Source organism: Sciurus vulgaris (genome assembly GCF_902686455.1).
Source record: "Sciurus vulgaris genome assembly, chromosome: 6".
Lineage (NCBI taxonomy): Eukaryota > Metazoa > Chordata > Mammalia > Rodentia > Sciuridae > Sciurus > Sciurus vulgaris.
In genome coordinates, this window is record NC_136466.1 from 15,906,066 (window position 1) to 15,931,717 (window position 25,652).

The window sequence follows — 25,652 nt, forward strand, 5'->3', positions numbered from 1 at the left end:
CAATACGCAGCAGTGAAACAGCTTAGAAAACAAATATGTCCCGCTGCAGGATGTATACTGGCCATTTTAAAGTCAGCAAGCCAATACCACCACCGAGGACATAAATACACTAAGTGACAGCATAATTAATCCTCCGTTGCACAATCAATGAGGAATAGCAATGTTTCTTGGGAAATGGAATACAGTGGAATGAGTCTGGATTTTTCCTGAGCCCAGATGTGGAGTCGTCATTGGATGAATCCTCCCTGGAGGGGTCTGTAACAAATACACGGAGCCTCTCAAGGACAGCCAGGGTTGTAAATTGTAGGCTATAAAAATAATAATATAAATATGGTGCCAACATTTATAATTTATTTGTTGGAATCACAAGTGAGAAATAGGGGTTAGCTGGCAGGTCTAATTTGAACTAGTGTTGGCAAATCCATGCTGCATACTAAATCATTGCTGTTTGTATTTCATTTAGCTCAGAAACATATAATAAAACTGAGACAAAGGAACTTCTTTTGGACAAATGGAGTTACAGACCCACATTTTGTAATGTGACATTATGAAGTTATTGGTGTATCTGTGAATTCATAATTTTTCTTGACTTATAGAAGGGAAATTCAAGCACAATAGAACCCTGGGTGAAATTATGAAATCAAAAGACAGTTATTTTTTAAAACATGCAAAATTAAACAGGTTGTTGTTTTACTGAAACTGAGCATTGGAAAGTCAAAATTACTAAATAAAGAACATCTGTGTTAGTAAGTTTTCCATTGCTATAAGAAATGCTAGGGACAAATCAACCTATACAGATAAAAGGTTTACTCTGGTTCACACGTTGGAGGTTTCAGTGGATGATTGGTTAGCTTCATTGCTCTGGGTCTGTGATGAGGCAACACATCACAGGAGAGATGTGTGGCAGAGTAAACCTGTTCAACTGTGGCTGGGAAGTGAAAGAGAAGAGAAGAAAGACAAGAGGGTCCACCGTGCCCTTTGAAGGCACATGCTTCAAAGACCTAAAACTTCCCATTAGGCCCCACTTCCTACAGTTCCTACTGTCTCCCAATAGTATGAAGCTTGGGACCATACTTTTAACACACAGGTTTTGGAGGAATATTCCAATCTGAATTATAGCAACAACCATGTTAAGACAGGAAGTGCTAAGGGGGTGTGGAAAGATTATAGTTGTTATTCTCAAAAGATGTTAGGAAAGCTCAGCTGCACTTTAAACTCTCATCAAGTTCTGAAGTTCCCCAGGGTCTGCACATGGTTTTAGTAGTCTGCTACTGGAGACTTAGGAACATAGAATGAGGAGTGCATAGAAGAAGAGAGGGTTGCTTTGGGTTTAGGGGTGCCTACCTTTCCTTTTGGGTGGTATTAGCAAACATTTCTCCATCTTCTCAATGGGTAATCATTTATCTCTGAAAGTTATTTGAGGATTAAAGGCAATGTGTTGGTGCGCGTCACATTAGGAGCACTGTGAGATGAAGTAAGAACTCAGTACCTATATTCTTTATTTTTGATGTTAGAGATTGAACTCAGGGGCATGTAACCACTGAGCCACATTTCCAGTCCATTTTTTTTTTTTTTTTTTTTTTTTTTTTTTATTTTGTGAAGTGATCTTTCTAAGTTCCTTAGGGTCTCACTAAGTTGCTGAGGCTGGCCTCAAACTTGAGACCCTTCTACCTCAGCCTCCTGAGTGGCTGGGATTGGCGACGTGTCCACTAGCCCAGCCAAGAACTCAGTAACTATTAGCATTGTGCATATACTGTTTCTTCTAAGATGGGAAATCTCCAGGAAACGTTTTTAATGAAAGGAGTAATTGTGTTTGGAGATTCCACTGCATCTTTACTCATTTCCTAATTACACGTACCGTTTGCTATAGTCCAGAAATTTATAAAACTCGATGACATGAAGAGGAAGGCACAGGAGCTATGTCAATCTAACAGCATCATGTGAGATGCATGCAGTATCTGAAGGCTGTTCCATCAGATGGGTGTCTTGCAAAGCAGACAACCTGTGGCATGAGCAAAGGGACAGATGGTGACAGCTCATCCCACTGCATGAGCAAAGGGACAGATGGTGACAGTACAAGGTAGGTCTGGAGAACCACAGGAGTTGATGGCTGGTTAATTGAAAAGAGAGGTTAGTGAACAGGGAGAGGATGGGAACAGAAGAGGGAAGAAGTGAGGTTAAATCATCATTTCAAGCAATGAAAGCTTTCTGAAATATGATGCTAAATAATTGGAATTTAATTTTCAAGGCTGGGGTTGTAGCTCAGTGGTAGAGCCCTTGCCTTAGCATAAATGAGGTCTGGGTTTAATCTTCAGGACCATAAAAAAAGGAATTTAGTTTTTGTTTTTGGAGAAAAAATTCAGTCAGTGTGAATATAGGATAAAAATTCACCAAGGAAACACATTTTCCCTTGGACTATCAATAAATCGTCCCTGTAATGGATCAGTTCTAGGCAGGTTCAGTGCTTCATCCCCCACTTAGAATATTTGCTATCTCCCTAAGTTCTAGACATGAAGCTCATGGAAGGCTGACTGACCACCTTGTCTGATGAAATGATGAAGGAGAGCCTTTTTTAAGAATAGCCCTCTAGCAGAGAGATGTTAGACGGATTGAGCAGATGAGAAGGCAAAGGAGAGACCCAGGAGAAAATCTCATCAGTGGTGAAGTGGGGAAAGTCTCAGCAAACATCCTGGCCCAACGGGAAATAAAATAAAGCACATGGTGTGTGTGTGTGTGTGTGGTAGCTACATTCTGCACAAGTCGAGTTGGGACAGGCTTCCTCATTTCAATTTTCTTGCAAACGTGGCAGTGTTAACTGTGGCACGTTCCACTATCTCTGATATAGTTATGGCCCAGTTATTATGGTAGAGGAGGGTGAGATTGCTGAATTACTAAAAGAAAATCTTCAAAATTGAACATTTAAATTTTTTTCTAATGGTTTTAATATACCCAAAGTCTTTCGATAATTAAATAACTACATGCTTTCTATTTTGGGGGGAAAATGGCCCTAAGTATTCTTGTAACACATACTATAATAATAGAAAATTAGTCCTATAGATGTAACAAATTTCTCTTTCATGTATTTTGAAATCAAAATTAATCTTTGAAGTAGTTAAAAGACTATAAAAAATAGGGTCCTCCCTTTTCAAATGACTATAATTATGTTAAATTTCAGCTTCAGAACATATATTTTTGTAACCACCTATCATCCCTGGGTCATTTGCAACCTCTCAGTAGAGAACCCTGATGGCAAATTAACAATGGAAAGTAAGAGAAGGTTATAAAAGTTTAAAAATCAGTTTGTGTCTATGCAACTCTAATCTCTCTTGTAGATATATTAGATTTGTTTGCATTTTAAAAATCTCATTACAAGTTTTTCAAAACAGGAAATTGCTTCTACTATGAGAGATCAGTATTCTCTTGACTCCAGTATGTTCAACAATGGTTCATCTGTGTTGATGGGTGATGCAGATCAGGGGGATATGAGAATGAGTTTGGGTTCTCTAACGGACTCTATAGAAAAGAAAGTCACTCAGTAGAAAAAACACAATAATTACAAATTCTTAAACTTAATGATGCTTATCCAATTAGATCATTCAATTGCCCAAAGAAGCAAAACCCTCAAGTTCATAAGTACTTTTGCTGTAAAATTATCTTTTTGATGGGGAAAGGGAGGGAAGGAGGCTTGTAACGCCAAGATTAATTGAATTCATTTATAGAAAATTGTACCACTTCCTGTAATTATAAATGGGGAAAGAAAAAAAAACAAGAACAAAGAAAACCCAAAACACTCTTGGAAATTTGGTCCAAAACATAAGTGAAACCCTTTCAAACTGGAAATGGTTCCACGAATGCAAGCCCAGAATTTTTTATTTTATTTTGGCTTGGTCAGAAATAGCATGCAATGAAGTAGTTAAAATTTTAATTTTCATTAAGCAAAGCCAGTCACCTGTTGCAAAATAAATGCCACGATGTGGCTAAGTTCCTGTCTTTTCCCTGAACTACTCACAATCATGTTTTTTCCCATTCTGTGATGCTGATTATTATCCTTAAACCTCCTCCCCCATCTTTGGACTACTTCATCCATTTCTGGGATTCAGAAAACCATTGTAAAGCTCTATTTTCAGCTATCCACTGCATTCTACCTAAATGTTCCATAGGTAACTCCAATATCATGCATTTAAAACCTATTGAAGCAGGCTGTCCTCCAGTAAGGGTTCTCTCGTGCTTTTCTAGATTTTTGGTACAATTTTCACTAAGTATAGATTTATTATAACTTCATCTTTCATTATCTACAAAGTACATAGCTCAATAATTGTTAGTATTGTACAATAGCTTTAGAAGTTTTTTCCCACAGGGTACAGTGGTGCCCTTCTGTAATCCCAGTGACTTGGGAGGCTGAGGCAGGAGCGTCACAAGTTTAAAGCCAGCTTCAGAAACTTAGGGAGACTCTGTTCCAAATTTAAGAGATAAATAAATAAAATGGATGGGGGATGCAAAGCAGTACCAAAAAAAAAAAAAAAAAAAAAAAAAAAATTCCCATGTTCAGACAACTTCCCACCATTATTTCATTGGGTTTCAGTTAAATTACAGTACTTTGAAAGGCTTAATTGCTTCTCTGCCCTGATCTTCTATCCAGCTGTCAAAGTAGTCTTGACAAGTCCCATATATTGCCTTTCATTTATTCACTCCCTAAAATCCCTTAGTGATTCTTTCTGCCATCAGAATAAAATATCAAGTCCTTAGAATAACTACAGGTATTTCATGAACTAATTCTTCTTTTAAGTTGCCAAATTGCCTAGATCCCTCTTTCTATACAACTACTTCTTATCTTGTGGAAAGTTTCTTTGGGTTTGGTTTTTGTAATTACTTTTTGACATTTCAAGATACTTATTGCCTCAACATAACAAAAATTTAGATTTTCTTCTATCACAGAAGGTGCATTAAAACAGTACTATGAAAATAACAAAGTAAGAAATTTGAAAAATACCCCAATCCATTTTTAAATCTCTTATTATCCTTATATAGAAATAAAAACATTTTTAAAAGATAGCATGAGTTTAAAACTAGGTAAAAATTTTGTAATTTTATACAGCTAACATTTATTTTATATATGTAATATATATATAGTTTACTCTAGAATTTCCTTTCTGTAATTAACATCCTATTGAATTCTTATTCACATCTTGAGGGCCCATTGTTACCTGTGATATACTGTGATGGGCTGACAGATCTGGCTATGTGAGAATGTTATATGCCAGACTCTAAGGGAAATGACTAAACAGACTCCATTTTGCTCTGAGACACCATGTTATGTAGGAAATAAGCTTCTCCCATGGGAACAGCCCACCTCTGTACCCATCATCAGTTACTTGGTGTGACATGTTTAACAATATAAAATGACAATTCCTTTGTAATGAAAAATTGTTCTCTGTTGATCTCTATTGCTCCTAACCAATGTACCATGTAAACGTAATTGTGTGGTTATTAGTAATCATTCTTTAGTTAGTACCTAGGTGACCCACTTCCCCCTCTGTTGATGATCTCATGATGTTAATGTGTAATTTTGAATCATAGCAACAGACACTTATGATTAATGTAATTTTTGGTACAAGAACCCCTACAGCCCTGTGGTCGGGGCTGTTCTCCCAGTAGCCATTTTTTGGGGCATTGTGTGAGACAGTCAGCTGGCCGGCTTAATAAAAACTTCTCAGTGGTGATCGGTCTGTTCTTAAGCTGTGCCCCATAACAATACAAAGTGAAATCATTTTTGGGGGGAATTACTGCTAGAAATTTCAGCACCTCTTTTTTGGTAATTGACAGGAAAATAGTCAGACCATCAGTAAGTATATGAAAAACTTACCAACACCATTAACTATCTGAACTCAATGAACACTCTATTGTCAATCTCAAAATGTACTTTCTTTTCGCATGGAAACAGAATATTCACCAAGATAGATCACATTCTAGGCTGTAAAACAGATCTTAATAAATTAAAGAAGACTCAATTCATAGAAAATAAGTTCTTTGACAAAAATGGAGTTAAATTAGAAAAACAAAAAAATTTGGAAAATCATCAAAATATCTAAAATTCAGCAATTACTAAATAAATCACAGGTGAAAAAGCAAATCAGAAGAAAATTTAGAAAATATATTGAAATGAACAAAAAATGATGTGTTCAAATTTTCAGTCTAGCAAAAGTAGTCCCTAGAGGACAAAGCATAGCATTAAATGCTTCTATTAGAAGAGATGAAATACTACATCAATGATGTAAGATTCTAACTTTAAAAAACTTAGAACTTCATAGGGATTAGTAAATCCTGGCAAAAGAGCAAATTAAATCCGAGAAGTAAAAAGATTATTAGAAGGATAACGAAGGACTGTAAAAACATATCAGCATAAATAAATTAAATAAAAACAAAATAGACTACAGGAAAAAAAAATCAATGAAATTAAAGTCAATGCAAGCAAATAGCTCACTGAATGGTCAAGAAAATGGATAACTAGACCCATTCATAAGAGAAAAAAGTGAAAAGAAATAAGTTACCAATGAAATAGGGACAGAGGGATGAATACTACAGATATTTAAAAACATAATTACAGAGTTCATGAAAGAATTGGATGACAATGGATTCAGCAACTTGAGATTAAATGGACACATTCTTTGTAAGCAAAAACTATAAAAATTTATCAAGAAATTAAATTATAATTAAATATCATTGCACGAGTCTGGTAATAATATTATTTGATCACAAATCCTTATCTTTCTATACTATATTTGTTCAAAATGAAAATAAAAAGGAATCACAAAAATTCTGCTAGTAATTGTTTAGTTTCACTTTAAGAGCTGGAGGACATCATTACTTTGATAACAAAATCAGAGATATTTCAGAAAGGGAAATTATAAATATCCTTCAAAAGCACAGATATAAAAATTCTTCAGAATATTTTAGCAAGCTGAATATAGCAATGCATGGAATAAGAAATTGTAGTTAAGTAGGATTTATTCCTGGAATAAATATAATTCATCATATCAAAATAATAAAGAAAAAGTCCTGTGATCATCTAAATAGGTATAGAAAAGTCACTGAAATTCAACATCCATTCATGATGAAAACTGTCAGTGAACAGTAATATAAGGAAATTTCTTCAGCCTAATGAAGACCATCCCAAACTTACAACTAGCATCATACCTAGATTAGGAACAAAGCTAAAATGATGACTATCGCTGTCCCCATTTTTATTCAGTACTGAAATGACAACATATGAAATAACACTAAGAGGAAAAAACAGATGAAAGGAAGAAGTTCCAACACATACGCTAACCTCACAATCACTATGTTAATTAAAAGAAGCCAGGAACCAAAGTCTACATATGTATGATTCTATTTTTACACATATATGGCTCTATTTATATATGACATTCCATGAAATGTAAAACTCTTGAAAGTAGGTAAGTGATTGCCAAGGGGAAAGAATGAGAATAATGATCGTCCTTACAGAAAACTTTGGGGAGGTCACTGTTTTGGGATGAATCTTACACAGACCAGACCAAACCAAATTGCAGTCACTTTTGTTAACTGCTGCGTAACCAACAATTAAACTTCAAGGAAGTAGAAACATCTGAAGACACACCAGGGTTTTTTATATTTTTTCTGACAATAAGAGAGTCCAGTCTACTTGGGTCCACATAATAAGAAAGAACTGGGCTGGGGATATAGCTCAGTTGGTAAAGTGCTTACCTCTGAGCACAAGGCTTTTGAGTTCAATCCCCAGCACAGCAAAAAAAAAAAAAAAAAAATGCCCTCTATTTTAAAGCCTTGCAAAATAAATAAATAAATAAAAGGAGCCTAAAGTTAACAGGAATTCATTAGCTCTTCCCTATCCTTTTGTTTCCTTGTTCCCACCTTACAAAACCCACTGTTCTGCCATTGAGCAGTGCGAGAGCTCATTCTATTTTGTTTGTATAGAGGCTGCCCCAATTTATGAATCACAATTAAAAACCAATTAAGTGTAGAACTAAATGTGCCATAATTTTATCCTTTGACAGTATAAAAAGAGCACATAGGAACTTCTTGGGGCAATGAAACTATCATGCTGTTGGTGGGAATTACAGCATTATGTTATATATTTGTTAAAAGATCACATTATACTATTCAAACTGGTGAACGTATTGCATGTAAATTTTATGTTGAAAATATGATTTGAAGGTTAAATTTTTTCTGAAGGTAATTAATTATATTCATTAAATGATCAATATGCTTCAGAGTAATATCAATATAATATTGGGAGGGAGTTATCCAGCCATTGATTCTGCCTCATTTATTTTAAACAACATGATTCCAAAAATCTTTGTGTATGTGATGTAGGTGCAAAAAAAGTATACTGGCTCTTTTAGTAGTGAAAGTGTTTTTATGTTTAACAAACTTATTTCATGAGTATTATTCATGAAAATGCTGCTATACTCTAATTTACCAGACAGCCCAGATAATAAAAATCCTCACTGTTATATCATTCTATTATTTTCTATCATATGAACCTTAGCTGACAGATAAGAATATAAGTTATTTTCTTATAAAAGGTATACATGTAGTACAGAATGGTAACCTAAGAAGTTGTGTCTCACTCACACCATTTCTGATTAGGTCGTAGGTATTCCCCAGACTGTGGTGAAATATTTTATTGGTTGTTACAGCCAGTGCAATAGATCCTAACTTATCTTTCATTTGACCTTAAGTATAAATGAAAAACAATAAATTTATTTCAAGGTCACACTGAGAATAAGCAAGGCCAATTGAACTAGAGGCTTTAAGCCTTTTCCAATTTATATTTCGAAACAAGTCAAGGAAGAAAAGAAAGGAATTAGAATTATCCTTTCTATTGTTCAATAACATTTAATATTAAAGTCCATGATTATACCTGTTATATTTTTCATTTTTATTTTTGAGGGAAGAATAAAAAAGTATTTAGATTACAGGGCCATTTACTATTGATGAAGGTGTCAAAGTAGAGAAAAAAAAGTATAGGGTTGTGGCTCAGTGGCAGGGTGCCTGCCTGGCATGTGGGAAGCACTGGGTTAGATTCTCAGCAACATGTAAAAATAAATAAACAAAATAAAGGTATTATGTCCATTTATGATTAAAAGAAAAAAATTTTTTTAAAAAAAGCACATGAGAAGACTATCCTTTAGAGCACTAATAATTCACACAAAACATAAAGGAGAATTATTTCCTTACTGAAATTCCTCAGATATCTTTTCTCATGGGGGTAGTATGAAAGAAATAAGCATATAACTTTCCCGTATATCCTTTTAAGTATCACAAATGAGAGTTAAATTCTAAGTTCTTAAAATTACAAACCGGAAGTTGTCCAACTTGGAATGAGGCACAACTGCCAGAGAAAGTCATGTAGGTGACATAGACACATAGCTACAGAATGAACTTGAAGAGCAACACATTGCAAAAAACAAAGAAAAACACCAAGTCTCAACCCCCATGAACTGGGGACAATTGCTAGGTAAGATGCTGTTCTGTCTGTTTACCAATGGACAAGGCTTAGAAAGGACAAGCTTGCTTTTCCTCCCAGTGAAATTTGAATACGAAAAGAAAAATCCCAGAAGCAAATGTTCCATTTCATTACTGTGTATTGATTATTCATGGGTATCCTTCTAAGAACACAGAGAGACAGGGCTGCTACAAATCCTCTTACTTCAGACTGACACTCTAGTTTAAAACATGGAGAGATGAAACACAATTAAAAGGACTGTTAAAACCATCCTGAATTCTAATTCCTGTAATCAGCAAAGTAAACCTTAGGTAGCCAAGCAGGAAAGCAGAATTATTTCTCTGCTTGTCATCACTGGTTTTGCTCACGAAGTTCTCTAATAAAAGACACACAACCATCAGGATGGTGCAGGGCAGGGATCAAGAGGAGAGAAAATATGTTGAGGACTTAAATGAGAAAAAAAAAAAAAAAAAAACCCTTGAAATGAGTCTACTCATCTGCAGAAACAGAAAGCAAAAAATAGGGGTGGGTGGTGGCCAAATTTGTTAGCACATGGTATTTACTTCCATGTTTTTCCTATCTAATTAGCTTAGACATTGTCCCAAACTGACTGTGAGCCTTTCAAGTCTTCCTTCTGACACCAGGTAAAATATTTTGAGTCAGGAATTGGCATGTTCCTCCTGTCTTTGCAGCCTGCTTTCCTCAGAAAGAGAGACTTGGAATACCAACTCCGTAATCAACTCTAGGGTGTCTATTTTCTTCCTTCTCTGATTGGAAGCTGCGTCAGCGCCTGCTCAGTAATGTAACTTCCATAATTTTGCTTTAGAAAGTGAGGATTATCTAACTCTTGATGGGTTTCCAAATTTAAACTTCCCCTTTTATTAAGTACATCTAGCAATAGAGTATGTTATTGCATTAAAATAAGCTTTGCTTTGACTATTTTTACTTTTATCTGAAGCTAAAGCAGTTTTATGCATTTTCCAGTGTGAAGTAAATAAGTGTTATAATTTGAAAGCAACATTGTATCACAGTCATACTTCAGGAGTCCCTCCTTTTACCTTGTTCCTCCTACCATGCTAGTTAAAATTTGATTATCTCCCTAGAATAGTGGCATTGTTCTCCTTGCTGATCTGCATCTGTTTTCTTCTAAACTTCTTTTTCATGACACCCACAGATTAACCTTCAAAATTTAAGTAGTGCTTTCACAAACAATACCTTACTTAGAAGAGTACAATTAAGTTAGTGAACTACAATTTGCGGTTTCCCTTTCCAAAATTCCTCCCTTATTCTGTATCTCTAGGAAATTTCAGTTGTGATATCCAAATTGCACTAGTACATAAAATATGATCCTTGCCTGTGGAATGGGCAACTTTATGTCACAGAAGAGGCAGTATGCTTTTATGAATTTTATATTCATTCTCAACTCCAAATTCCTATAACAGTATCACTTGCTTGACTTTTACTATCAACTTCAGTATATCTGAATTTAGATAACTGAATATCTAAATAGTTATTCAACATACATATGTAAAGCATAGCCATATATGCATATAAGTAATAAATGCACGCTTATATCCACCACATAAATAAAAAATAAATAAATAAACAACCATCCATGGGATTGTTGAGTCAACACTTCTTTTCCAGTAACTGTGGCCCCATTAACAGAAGTCCCAGAAGAATGAACCCTTTATTCAGGGTGACCCTTTACACTGACCAGAGTTGATTAGTCTGAAGTGTACATTAGATGAAGAAGAGGTGCATTCTCAGGCCTTGTTTATGGAATTTTCAATCTTGCAAGTACATTAAATCAATCTCTTTTCAATGGTTCAATCTCTAAAGTATAAAACCAGGACATCCTGGGCACACTTCTTAAAAATCAAGGATATTATGTGCTGACTCAGTATTCTTTAACTTTCCCTACTCGCTGCAGAGGTCTTTCAACCTGAGTGCACTGCTAAAGCTCTCCCAGACTTACATTCTGTTAGGGTTCTAAGTGGGATTTGAGTTCTGCCAGTTAAAAGCTCCTGATAAGATATGCAAATGGATGATGAGACATGAATTCAGAACTGAATATCTGGGAAAGAGATAACCTGTCTTCTATCTTTCTAGTCCCCCCAATAATTCATAAGTTATTAATATGATAAACACAGTTTTTATGAAACTAACAAGAATGGACTCTTTGCCAATATTATCGTCTGCACAGAGCCGATCTTAGTGCAAGAAATCAATGATTTCTTGGTTTGCTGGTTGCATCAGTCTCTTGCATCAAGCAGCTGACCCGTGGTTTCTTTTGGGTTAGTGGTTTAATTTCTTCCTGCACTGTACCAGCTAATAAATTCTATGTACTTCTTTTAAATTATATTTGGTATGGTTCCTATCATTATGACCACCAGAATCATACTGACACAATATGTTTTGCCAACCCCATTTCACTCTATCACAAAGGGACATGAGTACTATAAGGGCTACTATACAGACAAGGTATATTTCATGACCAAAACATGTTAACTGAAGAGGCTTTTATTGTTGATGAATTCTTATAAATATCTAAACCAAAATATATTTTGGTCTCATATATATATGCACATATCCATACACATAATTTAGGATATTGAAATGGGTCTCAATGAACATTTTAAATAAGTGATTTTAGAAGTTTTTGACTTTTTAAGAAAACCTCATTTTACAAACTTTGATTTCCTTCAGCAAAACCCAAGAATAATCCCAATTATTACATTGATTAATCCACCAGTGGAAATGTCAACAATGAAAGTTTAACATATTTGTCACAGGCCAGCAGAGATTCCATTTCTTTGATGAACAAAATTAGTCACAAAAATTGATAATAGCAGTCAAACAGAATCACATAGAACTTTAATACGTTAGAGACCCACTAAATATTTGGAGATAATTTAACCACTGATTCATTCACTAACCTTTTTTAGCAAGGCCGTCTTCCTGTTTCCTTGAGGAAGGTGTAGAAATTTCTCCAAGGGAAAGCACCTGAAGGAGAAAAATGGTTTAACATGTACAGGAACCAGCTAGAATCCTGACCTAATTTATGTAGCTTGGACTTGGAATAAGGTTAAAAAAAGAAAGCATTAGATCAAATAAATAAATATTCTTCTAATGATCAAGTGTCTTGTCTCACAACCAAGCAATGAATCACATCTATTGGAAAGACATGAAGGCGGTTAAATAGTACTACTTAAGTAACCCTCCATTTTTTCATACTTATTTTTATTTTGGTCATCGGATTAAGCCTTTATATGCACATAAATGAGAAGCATTTTTCCAGTTTAAATTTAGACGTGGAAAATCAAAGTAAATAAAAGATTGTTTATCTTCTTCGGCATGTGATGGTAGCATCTATAATTTCATACTACAATAGATGTATCTCAGTTGGTGAATCTCTGCCTGGAATAAATCAAATTTGTCATGTCCATTTTGTATTTCGTTTGTCTGTTCTGTTACTAATGTGTCAGGTTTGAAATCTCAGTGACCCTGTATCTAAATCATAAATTCCTGAGAAAGAAATATTACTCATCTGTTCACATGCTATGTTGTCCCTTTATTGCCTTTTCTTCTTTGAAAAAAAAAAAAAAAAAAAAAACTACAAAGAACTTATGCTGAGTGACATCATCAAACAGGTCTCATGGCTTTGAGTTAGGGTCATTCTTACTTATGAACAGAAGGGCAGTTATTTGGAGCAGTCTGAGAATATAATATAATAGATTCCCTCCTTTCACAGTATATCTGTCTCCTAGGTCTGAAAAGTCCTACCAATCATGGTCTAATCTATGATACTGTCTTCAGTCTCTAGGAGTCCTCATTTGAAAAACAAATACTCCCAGGAAACATTTTTTTTTAAATAAGAAAAATGAGAAAAACAAAATTCTGAGCCATTAACATATTTATAGGGACTAATTAATTAGAGATGCTATCGCACATGTTGTTTTTCCAAGGTTTGTGGTGAAGAAAGCAAGAGATAACTCGTTTTCTAAAGTTTTATTCTGTTTTTAATTGACACATAATAATTGTATGTATTTATGGGGTACAATGGGATGTTTTGATACATGAACATTGCATAATGATTGAATCAATGTAATTAGCATATCTGTCAGCTCATACATTCATCATGTGGTAGAATCCTTTTTCAGTTAATTTTAAATGAGCAATTTTTTTTTGTCAATTATGGTCAGGCTGTTGTGCAATAACACAACAAAAGTTATCTCTCCTTTTGAACTAACTTGCACCTGTTGATCAACCTCTCCGCACCCCTCAGTTCTCCCTACTCTCCTCTGATAACTTGTTCTCTATGCTCCACTTCTAGGAGATCAAAGTTTTTAGATTCCATATATGGCAGATTGTGTGGTGTTTGTCTTTTTGTGTATGACTTCATTTATCACAAAATCTTCCAGGACCATCCATATTGTTGCTGATAACAGGACTTTGACCTTTTTATGACTGACTGGTATTATGCTACGCTTTTGCACCATATTCTCTTTACCCATTCATTCATTCTTAGAGGACAGATTCAGAATCTTGGCTATTGTGAATATAGATGCAATAAACAGTGGAGTGCAGATGTCCTTTAACATGCTGATTTCACTTCCTTGTTTGTATAACCAGGGGTGGGACTAGACTGTGAGATCATGAGTTCTACTCTATACTATTTTCCATAAAGGCTGTACTCAGTGTCTACTCAAAAAAAGACACCCAAAGGACAATGTTCAACATCATTAATCATCAGAGATATGTAATCATCAGAGATATGTAAATCAAAATCACAAAGAGATGTCACTTTACTCCAGTTAGAACAGTTGTTAAGAAAGAGATGACTAGGTCCTAACAGGAAAAGAGATGTTTAAGGCTGAGCCATGAGGCACTCCTAAGGGAGTTACCTAACTAAAGTTCAGGTTCAGTGTCGGTTGGGGAGTGTGTGTCCATGAAAATGTTTTCTGTCATCCTGTATATTTATTCTACCTCAATAGCCTTTGGGAACATTTTTATTATAAACTGTTAGTTTACAGATTCCTAGTATGATCACTTTTGAGGCCACCATTTCTGAGTTTACCAGTGTTGGAGGGCACATTTTTAATTTAAAGTTTCAGTATTTTTAAGGGAAAAATATTTAATCAGAGCAAAACTGGACGAAATAACTTCTATAACTTCTATAACTGTTCTATACACAGATCCTAAAATTGTTGATAGAACTCATATGAATATTTGTGTGTGTGTGTGTGTGTGTGTGTGTGTGTCTTGAACAGATATTTTAAGGAAAAGATGGAACTTTGGTGTTACAAAGTGAAAACGAGCCATGGAATTCTATTACTCAGATTTAGGATGACCTCCCTGAACATTTCTTCTCTGTATATAAATATATCACCATAGATTAAGAAGTATACTAAGTCTTTACAAAGCTTTTCATTTAAAAACAGGAAAAACATCCCTTAAAATCCATTTTTTTAACAAGATGGGAAGTGATTATACCTAGAAATATCATGTATGTATATATATATATATATACATGTGTGTGTGTGTGTGTGTGTGTGTGTGTGTGTGTGTGTGTGTTCCACCCCCCATCCACAGTATCCCCAGAGATGAAATCTTTCCAAGTTGCCCAGGTTGACCCTGAACTTTTAGGTTCAAGTGATATTCCCGCCACAGCTTCAGCAGTAGCTGGTATTATAGGTATAGACCACTGTGTCCAGCTAATGATATTTTAATAGGTGTTTACAAGTATTGTTACTGAGTTTTTGAAATCTCCATAAGAATTTAGTCACAAATGCAAAACAATTCCTGAGTCATATAATGTAAAACAAAACAAACAGACAAAAAATGAAAAAGAAAAAAAAAAAAAAAAGACTTGGTTAATGTCTGTTTATTTAAATATAAACATATTACCTCTTTCCCAGAAGAATTGGTAAGACCTTGTAAAAAGTCCATCCAGAACACAAGGTTACTCTGTTGAGCTTTTGCTCAAGCACGGGTATCATCCCTGCCTCGGTCCCCCCTCAGTTTGGCAGACGGTCAGTCCACATATTGTCTCTTGGAATGTGAAATCCACAAGGAGAAAAGTACTGAGAGGGAGAACTGCAAGGTTTTCAGACACCAGAATTCTACAGGGGGGCAGTCCAGCCTTTTCCCTTCTCCTCAACTTCAGAGACTGCTTTCTCACTGCTGACCTGGGCTGGCTGTGCTGAATGAGCCTCAATTTGGTTTCCATCTCTGTGGTGTCATGACAATGATGACAAAGTACCAGTTAAAATACATAATACAGCATGTAAGTACATACATACATGAATGCATGGAGACTGAACCCAGGGTTCTTTACCACCGAGCTTCATTCCTAGTTCTTTTTATTTATTGTTTGTTTGTTTTGAGACAGGATCTTGCTAAATTGCTGAGATTAGCCTCCAATTTCCAATTCCCTTGCCTCAGCCTTCTGAGTTGCTAGGATTACAGATGTCAGTCACTATGCCCGCAGAGTCATGCTATTTTATATTTCTTTTTATTTTAACCAGTTTATTAAGTGCTGCTATAAGGTCTCTCATACGGGTCCAAAACAACCCTGCACAAAATGCTATCAGTTAAGAAGCTTCAACTTCTATGTCATGCAAATTTCAACTCCAACTAGTATAAGAAGAAAAAAAAAAAAAAAAGTCAGTTCACCTAAGTGAAAAAGCCCACCAGGGGTGAGTTAATTCCTCAGATGTTATTCCACAATCACTTCTACTTTCCATAGACTTCATTCTCAGACTCACCCTCCCACATCCATCTCCATGTTGATGGGGTCGTGTTGCCCAACTTATTGTTGCACTTCCGTGCCTGAGCGATGTTTCTATCCTCTGTGGCCCGGGAATTTTGGAGCACTGGTTGATTCACATTTGGTAGAATATGAATCGACATATTCCACCCCTGAAGCATGATTTTAATGCTACTTAAACAAGGGCTACACAGGAGAGTCATAGCACTCTGAATTCTTGATGCTCATTCCAAAAACACTGGGATGCTGGCCAAAACACTTTTTTTCTGCAAAAGAGTATAGTCATATTTTAGTCCACTGCTTGAGAATAAGTGAAGCCATCACCAAAAAAAACTTAGAAATAAGCTCAGTCTTTAATAATAAAAGAATTTATCCAGTGTTTAACTGATGTCAGAATTTGAGTTGTACACTCTATTTTCATAATTTTATTCAAATTTTCAGCAGCTAATACCAAACAATCATTGCTATTATCACCAATTAATGGCAAAGAAACTGACACTTAGAATATTGAGCAAATTGCTAAAGCTAAGAGAGCCAGGTGGTGCAGGATAAGAGCCAAGATTTGAACCAAAAGAGTCAAACAGAAGAACACGGAAGTGAAACACAACTTTATCAGAGCCAAGTTCATCAGAGCCTAGCCACAGAAAAGCTCACTGTGGGAGTCATGCTTCTCTTCTTTACTGAAGATCTGGTCACCAACCTGAAGAGATAATGTATTACTCGAAAGGAGAACTATGGGAATGTGAGATCAAGGACCACCCCACTGAGCAAGGACTTACATAACCATCCAGCAATGGGGAGCCCCTTACCTAATGAACTGGAGCACCCCGTCCATGGCCAGGCCATCCATAGTGTGAAATGGAGGCATTAGGGCTTCCTCTCCTCACAGCACTAAACTCTCAGTTCCTTGAACTCTCTTTGGTCTGATGAAGCTCATACCCTCTCAGGAATTTTCTGATAAGGACTTAATTTTCTGTAGTTATACCTAGGAGGAGAAAGCGAGCTGGCCTGGGGCTTTCAGTATTCTACATCCCAAGTGGTGATGTCCTTCACTACCTGCTAACTTGTCTGAGTGCATTTATTCCCCACTCTCACCGGAGCCTCTGACCACATTGTCAGTTTTCTGAGCCTGTTTCTGGGCAAGTTTTATGATGGGACAAATTCACCATCTGAGGCCACCTGCTGGCCACTTCCTCCTGAATGAATCCCTCTGTATCAGTATCTGTACTTCTGTGATACTATTACTACATTCAGTATTATTTAATTTTAATATATCTGGAAAGTAAAACCCAAGAAGATAAAACACTCATCTAATGTAAAAGGTAATTAAGGTACAGACTTAGGGTCGAAGGTCCAGTTCCTGATATTTCTACGACAGCATAAAATCTGAGCTATATCTTTCCTTCTTTGTGTTTTCAATGCTTAGAAGCAATTTTAAAAATGAAATGTTATCTATCACCTCTAAAATCATGATATTTTTATGCAAATAATCTATCTTGATATGTATACTTTCTTAGAAGACTACCATGACTAATTTGTAATTAGATTTTATTTTTTGAAACAGTTTCAGATTTACTGAAAAATCAGTCATCATAGGCCACCACTGCACCCAATCCCCTAGTATTAACATCGTACATTGGTCTGTTGTATTGATTACACTTGATGTACCAACAATGACACACTATTTTTAACTAAAGACCAAAGTTTACATTAAGTCCCATTCTTGGTGTTGTGTATTCTATAGGTTTACCGAATGCATATCGTTACAATCCCTCAATTACAGTATTGTATTAAATAGTTTCACTCTCAAAATCCCTTAGCCTGCAGTTATTCAACCTTCCCTTTCCACCTGATAAATACTGAACTATCTTATTGATCTATACTTTGCCTTTTCCAGAATGTTACATAGTTGAAATGTGTAGCAGGTAGATATTACAGACTGACTTTCTTCACTTCCCAATATGTATTAAGGGCTACTTCTTATCTTATGGCTTCATCAAGAAATCATGACTCATTTCTTTAGTTTTTACATTAACAAATAAAAACCGTGTATATCTATTATGTACAACATGATGTTTTGAAATATGCATACATTGTGGAATATCTAAGTAGAGCTAATTAGCAGAAGTGTAACCTCACATACTTATCAGTTTTTACGGTGAAATCACTTTAAATCTATCTCCTACTACTTTTCAAGAATACAAATACTACAAGCTATAATCATCAAGCTGAACAATCAATTTCTTTTACTTATTCATTCTAGCAAATAGGAGTTACATAGCTTTGGACAACATCTTCCCAACACCTCCATCTCCAGCATCTTGCACCAGCCCTTAGGAACCAGCTGCTATGAACTCTACTTTTTAAAATTAAAAAAATTATATATATTTTTAGTTGCTGATAGCCCTTTATTTATTTTTTTTTATATGTAGTGCTAAGAATTGAACCCTGGGCCTTCACACATGCTAGGCAAGTCCTCAACCACTGAGTCACAACCCCAGCCCCTGAATTCTACTTTGTTAGGTACAAGTGAGATCATGTGTTTGTTTCTATGAACAGTCCCTCACTGAATCGTGTTCTATTGCTTACATATGTATTAAATTCTTGAGAGACATTTTAGTTGCTCCAATTTGGGGCAACTATGAATAAAGATGTTTTAAATATTTATATACAAGATGGATAAACATCTAAGAGTGTGATTGCTCTGTCATATTTTAATGTTATGTTTGACTTTTTAAGAAGCTGCGGAGCTGTCCTCTGAAGTAGCTGGACCATTTTTTATTCCTACTAGCAATGAATGGGAGTCCCTATCCTCCATATTCTGCAGCACTTGGTACTGTCTGTGTTTAAGAGTCCAGCTATTCTCAGAGTTCACGGTGCATCTCATTACTTTAATTTGCAGTTACCTAATGATGTATTATATTGATTATCCTTTGGATTCATATTTGCCATCTCCATATACTCTTTGAAGAGATTTCTCATAGGATCTTTGACTCACTTTTTGATTGGGTTGCTTGATTTCTTAGTGTGGAGTTTTAAGAGTTCTTTGTATATTTTGGACACCAGTCTTTTATCATGTGTTTTGCAAATATTTTCTCCCCACCTATGGCTTGTCTTTGTTCTCTTAGCACTGTCTTTCATAGAGCACAAATTTGACATTTTAATGAAATCCAACGTATCAACCCTTCCTCACTCATCGGGCTGTGGTGACATTTCCAAAAGCTCCTTATCACCTAGTGGCTCCTGGGTTTTCTCCTCCCTTACCTTATATGAGTTGAACACTTTTGTGTTTTATATTTAGATATATGATCCTTTCAAGTTAGCTTTTTACAAAATATGTAAGGTCAATATCTATCTGTCTCTCTCTCAGAGATCAAGTTAATATAATGCCATTTATTGACAGGCCTACCATTTCTGCAGAAATTGCTTTTTTCTTTTTTGTCAAAGATCAATTGTGTGGATATGGTTACTCTTTTGCTTTTTTGACAAAAAAAATTGTCACATCACTGTGTATTTAATTATAATTATTTGGGCTGGGGTTGTAGCTCAGTGGTAGAGCACTTGCCTAGCATGCATGAGGCATTGGATTTGATTCTCAGAACCACATATAAATAAATGAATAAAGGTCTATCAACATCTAAAAATTATTTTTATAAACATAATTATTTGAACCATGTACTGTGATACTTTTACTGAGAAAACTTATTCAAAGTTAATGCAAGATACGCAAGAGCATTTCAATTTAAAAAATCGGCCACAATTGAAAAATGACTCAGACAAAATCATGCTGGTCAATTCTGGCTGAGGTCACAGTAGTCTTCCTCTTCCATGAAAGGATACTATATCCTATCTATGCATTGCTTTCTCACTGTTCCACATTTGTGTAAGATAATAGTAGGACACATCTTCAATATCAGGCATATAACGGTAACTCGGACTACTCATTACTGATGAACACTTAGAAGTTTGGTTGATAACATCAAAAGTGTTGCCTTGGAGAATTAAGATGTCACAAAGCCGTTTGGAAAGTCAGGATAGAAGAAAGCTACAGCATGCAATCAGTGCAGGTGACTAGGGCTTTGTTAGTGTTTCTTCTCCTCCTTCTCTTCCTGAGTCATTTGATTTCATTTGCATAACTAGCTCATGATGAAATGAATCCTGAGTTCTCAGGATATTATCATTGCAGCTTTGATCAAGCTGTGTAAATCAGAACCCAGTAATTAAATGCATATAGATAGGTAGATGCAGATGTTAAAATTGCAGCTTTATAAACTCTGTATCATTTTTTAAACTAATAGGTTAGCACCTGAAAGGACAGGTGACAGATGAGAGAGAAGAGACCTGAGTTGCACCATGCTGGTGTGGCCCAGAACCCTTTCCCTATGAAAAACACTCCTGCTTCCCTATTGTTAGGGTTTGGATGTGAGGTGTTCCCCAAAAGCTCACGTGTGAGACAGTGCAAGAAGGTTCAGAGGAGAAATGATTGTATTGTAAAGCTCTTAACCAAATCAGTGATTTAATCCCCTGATAGGGATTAACTGAATGGTAATTGAAGTGCTAGGGTGTGGCTGGAGGAGATTGGAATTGAGGCGTGGCTTTGGGGTATATATCTGTACCTGGAGAGTGGAGACTTTCTCTCTGCTTCTTAATGATGCCAGCTGCTTCCCTCTGCGACACTCTTCTCCCGTAATGTTCTGCCTCATCTTGAGCCCTGAGGAATGGAGCTGGCCTTCTATGGACTAAGACCTCTGAAAATGTCAGTCCTAAAATGAACTCTTTCTCCTCTATAATTGTGCTAGTCAGACCCTTTCAATCACAGCAGTGAAATAGAAATAGCTTACTAAAACAACTGTGAACGTTTTACTCTAATAAAATTGAACTCACAACCCTCTCCCTAATAACCTTCTGCTTATATTATTTTCAAAAATTTTTTTCAATTATCCTTTCCAAAATTATTTGTCCTCAAGTCTCACACATATTTGTAGAGCCCCATGCAAAACGAAAACACACACACTCTTGTTCACATATTACGAATTACAAGATGGCAAAACAGAGCATTAAACAGAGTACAGGAATCTTTGAAATGTGGGTCCCTGTGCAACCACACTGTCCCTGTCGGTCCTAAACAGTATCCAGGTTACGTCATATTCTTTCCCACCATAGTAGACCATTGCCATCTCCTTTCTCTGATGCCTCCTGATATTTTGTGAAAGTATATTTCCTGCTCGCAAAACATTCCTCTGCCTCTGTTTCCCCTATATCCCCACAAAACATTACCTTACCATAACTCTAAATTATAAATTTTGGAATTTATGATTTTAAGTGAAAAATTGAGCTATTGTAAATGTAGTACTCAGATTCTACCACCTGGAAGGTCCTGGTACTTCATAATTCTGTTCATAGAGAGGACAGTGCTGAAGTGCTGTAGGAACAACAGTTGTGATTTTCAGTCTATGTGTTGGGTCTGTAATAGTTATTTTAGAATGGGGAACAATTTTAATTTTCCCCAAAAAGATTTATATGGACCTTTCTTAGATGCTTATTTGTGATCAAAATGAACTGGGCACCCAAGATTATTATTATTTTCTGACACCTTTTACTATTTATAAAAACCAGCATTTTCCATCTGTTATGTAACTACACTGTCTCCACATGGATAGGACTTCTAAACTGATAAACAGTTAAACATACCTCTCCCCTTTGGAATTTTACTCCTTTTTGGAATTTACTCTTGATACTCTAGATAGATTTACTCTAGACAGAACTTCCAGCTCAAGGCCATGGCTGGGCCCTCAGCCAGTCACTGGCCTGACCCAATGGGCATTCAGTGATATGCCCACTGACTGACCCAGGTAACAGAAGAACCACTCCCTGACATTTGCTGAAAGTTCAGATCCTTTTGATCCTACCCTAATTATAACAGTTTAATAATGAGCTTCTTCATAGTGATCGTAAGACTATAGTAGTATTAGCTTCATATTTATTTGTTTCTTTGGTGATTTCCAACGTTTCTCGTGATATTGAAAATTAGTCCTGCCCTTATAGAAGCAGGGAATATTTCATCCTGAAGGGACTTTTTTTCTTTAATTTCCTCATAGAAATTATATTGATTATCTACATAATTTCCTTGCTAGTTAATCATGTACTATTTTGTAAATGTCTCCCACTGAAGTCTTTACAGGTTGTTTAGAGAGGTTATTCTTTATTATTTGTATTTTTAAATATTTTTACCTATGCAAATCAGTTTTCTTGAGGGACAGGGGATTATTTATTCTTTGTGTTTGTGAAATGTGTCTATATAGCAAACACTGGAATTGAACTGAAGGGGAGAGAAAAACATATATTAAATTTTCACTTCAAAGTGCTTTGCATAGGTTCAAGTGGGATTTATTACTGATAAAAAATGCAAATAGCTTCTTGTCACATCTCTCTTTTGGCTAACATCTCTACATTCAAGGAGTTTTTTAATTTGTTTTTGAGTGTTGGAAGAAGCATGGTTTAGATGAGATTTTATCTCCCTCCCTCCTCCAAAACTGTCCTTTCCAAGGGCATTAAATCCCACCACACTTAAAAATAATATACTAAATTATTGTCATCATGTTCTTTGACCCATTAGCAGGGCTTTCCTTCCTTCCTTCCTTCCTTTCTTTTTGTACTGGGGATAGAACCCAGAGGCATTTTACCACTGAGCCACTTCTCCAGGCTGTTTCATTTTGAGAATGTCTTCATGAAGTTGCTCAGACTGGCCTTGAACTTGCAATCCTGCTATCTCCACCTCGAGCCACTGGGATTACAGGCATGTGGAACTGCACCTGGCTCACCTGTTTCTTGATTCATGTCCTCCACTTGCCTTCAGGACACCCTTCCATTCAGTTCTCCAGTGTTTCACTATTGCTTTCTGGAGCTTCCTCAGCTCTCTGGCCTTTAAGATGAAAACACTCAGCACTGTATGCTTGGTTTTCTTCTCTTCTCTACCCACACTTGCTCTGTGACCTGATTAGTTTCATGAGGTTCACTCATATGTATACTGCAGCTTTTCATTTCTAGCATAGGGTTCTCTCCCATATCTAAGTTCATCTCCAAATGACCTCCATTTCTCCATCTGAATGGCCAACAGATAGCATCAATTCAATAATATCCAAATTTGAAATTTTTTTAAAAATTTAAAAAAATATTTTACAGACTGCATTTTGATTCATTGCACACAAATGGGGTACATCATTTCATTTCTATGGTTGTGCACGATGTAGATTCATACCATTCATGTAATCATACATGTACATAGGGTAATGATGTCTATCTCATTCCACCATTTTTCATACCCTCCTCCCTCTCATTTCCTTCAACATAATCTAAAATTTCTCCATTCCCCTCTCACCCCTAACTGCCCACAATTATATATCATCATCCACTTATCAGGGAAAACATTTGGCCTTTGGATTTGTGGAACTGGCTTATTTCACTTAGCATGATATTCTCCATTCCATCCATTTATCTGCAAATCTGAATCTTGTCCCTGACTAACAACCCAGACACTGCTCTCACCACACTGTCCACCCCACTAACGGACAGCTTCACCTTTCCAATTACTACATACAAAGACTGCAAAGCAGAGTTGATTTGCTATTTTCTCACACAACACATCAAGTGTTAGGATGACAGCTGGTTTTAATTTGAAACTACATTATGAAACCCAGGTTAAAAAAGAAATCGAGGGGGTGGGCGTTAAATGAATAGAGTTCATAAAAGCAGAACAGCTAATGGCCCTGCAACCTAAGAAAAGATATTCAATTTCATTCATAATAAGATAAATGAAAATTAACACTACTTTGACATACTATTTCTCATGTATCATGTTGGCAAAAGTTCAACACTTGACAGAACAGACTGTTGTCAAGGCTTTGGAAACTAGCATGCTCACATCTGTGACATGGGACTTGCAAGTCATCCAGTCCACATGGATAGGACTTCTAAACTGATGAACAGTTAAACATACCTCTCCCCTTTGGAATTTTACTCCTCTTTGGAATTTACTCTTGATACTCTAGATAGATTTACTCTAGACAGAGATTTAGAGTAGATATTTTTTCATACACCAAGCTTATTTGGAACATGTCTAACAGTCAAAAGGAGAAAAAAACCAAATGCCCATCAATGAGAAATTATCTGGATAAATTAGGGATGCATTTACACACAGTCAAAAAAAAGAATTGAGAAAATATCGCGCTTGGAGAGTGTGTTTATGTGTACGTGTTGGGGTTATGATTTTAAACAACATGAACAAAGTGCAGAATCATTTCTCTATTATGCTATTTTGTTTTAAAGAATAAAAATATGTACAAAAAAGGCACTGGAAAAGCATACAAAGGCTAATTAAAAAATGATCATTTATAGCAGGTTTCAGTAAACTACAGTCTATAGACCCAGTACACTCTCTGTATATTTTTGTACATAGTTTTTTGTTGTGTTGCTTTTTTGTTTTGTTTTGTTACTGGAGATTGAATCTGGAGTGCTCTACCACTGAGCTATATCACCAGCTCTTTTTATTTTTATTTTTTTAATAGTGAAAGCATTTTTTTAATTTATTTTATTTTTTATTTGTTCTTTTCAGATATACATGACAATAGAGCATATATTGCTATATCATACATGGAGTATAACTTATCCTAATTAGGATCCCAATCTTGTGCTTGTACATGGTGTGGAGTTTCGTTGGTTATGTATTCATATATGAACACGATGGAGTGTTACTCAGCCATAAAGAAGAATGGAAATTATGGCATTTGATGGTAAATGGATGGAACTGGAGACTATCATATTAAGTGAAATAAACCAGTCCCAAGAAACCAAAGACTAAATGTTCTCTCTGACATGAGGATGGTAACACACCATAAGGGGAGCAGGGAGGGAAGAAGTTCCTTTTCAGTCTTTATTTTGAGACCACATGTCCAAATTTACTAAGCTTCTAATTATGCTAAAAACACTAAAATAAGCTCCATTTCAGGAGGAAGACATTTGTCCTACAAATAACAGAAATTGGCTTTATAAGGTCTTTTGGATGCCTTTGTATGGAACAATATACAAATTTTCAAGGGCAGGAAGTGGCCTCAAAGTTCATATAAATAACTGCATGGTTTCTGAAGGCTATGATCAGCTTTTTAATATACTAAGAAAAAAGTCAAATATAAAATTGGTCAACCAAATCCACTTTAATGATTGAATGACATTATTAGTCTGAAAAGTTCAGAATTCCCATTGGGGTAGGGTATGCCAATTTTGAAGTGATGAAAATGTATGAACTGTGAAAATATCACTTCCTGTTGAAAAAAATGTTCACATAAAGAAGTAGCCACATCTCTGTGGAATAACCTCCAC

General features: G+C 35.7%; 1 long non-coding RNA gene across 1 annotated transcript in view; it reads right to left on the reverse strand.

The window, feature by feature from the left end:
• The window catches only part of LOC306664842, a 467,505-nt gene that overhangs the window by 306,142 nt on the left and 135,711 nt on the right, over window positions 1-25,652 (reverse strand). Inside the window, exon 2 of the long non-coding RNA XR_013764812.1 lies at window positions 12,445-12,511. This is a non-coding gene — a long non-coding RNA (uncharacterized lncRNA). The remainder of the gene's footprint in view (window positions 1-12,444; window positions 12,512-25,652) is intronic.